Source organism: Euprymna scolopes, chromosome 6 (assembly GCF_053919585.1).
Source record: "Euprymna scolopes isolate OS-2025 chromosome 6, ASM5391958v1, whole genome shotgun sequence".
NCBI classification, from domain to species: domain Eukaryota; kingdom Metazoa; phylum Mollusca; class Cephalopoda; order Sepiida; family Sepiolidae; genus Euprymna; species Euprymna scolopes.
The window spans coordinates 103,544,537-103,546,273 of record NC_136487.1 but is presented as its reverse complement, the minus strand read 5'-3'; the positions used below and the strand labels follow the sequence as shown (position 1 = coordinate 103,546,273).

The window sequence follows — 1,737 nt, the reverse complement described above, 5'->3', positions numbered from 1 at the left end:
TGCACTAGCAGCACAGCATGATCTGAAGCTGCATCAATTGGACATAGCCACTGCTTTCCTGAATGGAGAGCTGAAGGAGGAAATCTACATGAGGCAGCCAGAGGGTTTCAAAGTTAAAGGCAAGGAACATCTTGTCTGTAAATTGAAGCAGTCCCCAAGATGTTGGAATGATGCACTGCATGGTCAGCTGAAGAAGATGGACTTCAAACAGTTGGAAAGTGATCTTTGCATCTACATAAAATCTTCAGGAGGAGACATTTTCATAACAGCTGTTTATGTTGATGACATCATTGTGGCATATAAATCCACAAGTCTTATTGAAATTTCATGAAAGCGATATCAAAGATTTTCAAAATAAAAGATTTGGGAAAACTACACCATTTTTTGGGTGTGAAGATTATTTATCCCGAAGCAGGAAAAATATGGATTGGACAGCCTACATACACAGCAGATGTCTTGAGAAAGTTCCAGATGGAGAATTCCAAACCTGTGTCTACTCCAATTGATCCCGGAACAAAATTGATGAAGGCAATGGAAACAAGTAAACTGGTCAACAAAGAGTTGTATCAGTCTGCAGTTGGGAGCCTATTGTACCTGTCGACAAGGACACGACCGGATATTGCTCATGCCGTTGGAAATGTTTCGAGATTCTGCTCTCAACCTACAATGGAATACTGGAAGGCTGTGAAACATATCCTCCAGTACTTAAACAGTACACAAGGATATGGTTTACTTTATGACAAGAAGAAAGCCACCAATCTCCTGGGGTACTCCGATGCTGACTGGGCTGGTAATTTGGATGATCGCAGATCAACATCTGGATATGTTTTTAAGCTGAGTGGTGCGGCAGTCAGCTGGAGAAGCAAAAGGCAAACCTGTGTTGCTCTATCAACAGCCGAAGCTGAGTACATGGCATTGGCAAGTACAGCACAGGAGGCTGTTTGGATGCAAAATCTTCAAAGTGCCTTGCTTGGATCTCCAGTAACACCAACCCTTATATATATACCAGTCAACCATATGTATGGCAAGGAGTCCACAGTATCATGGAAGGGCCAAACATGTGGACATAAAGTTCCACTATGTTCGAGAACTGGTCGAGCGGGAAACTGTTAAGCATGAATACTGTCCAAGTAAAGAGATGGTAGCCGACCTGCTAACTAAAGGACTTGGAAGCACAGTTTGTAAGGCTCAGGGAACTTTTGGGACTCCATAAACTATAATGCAGACTGTCAGCAATTGAGGAGGAGTGTTGATATATATTCAATTGCTATAGGGTTATCTGCCCCTTTCCAAAACCCTTTTACTGTGGGGATTCTCTCCCCTTTTATTGTAACTCTTCGGTTCTCCATGTTGTAAATAAAATACACACACATTGTGTGCGTCTTAGTATTTCGTCAAACAAAATGTGTTCATAGTAATTTTTAAAACCTTTCTGGATATCGCAGGCTCCAGTGATGAGGTATGTGTCCACACATTTTTATTAAATGACTTCCACTCATTTTCAACAATATGAACCATCATAATATGAACCAAGATAGTGGTTGTCATTAAGTTTGTATACCTGGGTAGCACACTAAGTATAACTGGTTCCCTGGATGACGAGGTATCATTACGAATCAGCAAGGCAAGTGATGCTTTTGGAAAGTTTGTGGAGCTGTCGTGGAATCTCACTACCAACTACAAGGTCTATGCCGCATGTGTTCTCTTTGCTCTTCTCTATGCCTGGACAACATACAG

General features: G+C 41.6%; 1 pseudogene; it reads left to right on the top strand.

Annotated features, from left to right (window-relative positions):
- The first annotated feature begins 471 nt into the window (after positions 1-471).
- Positions 472-1,113, top strand: LOC145278222 (uncharacterized; annotated as a pseudogene).
- The last annotated feature ends 624 nt before the right edge of the window (positions 1,114-1,737 follow it).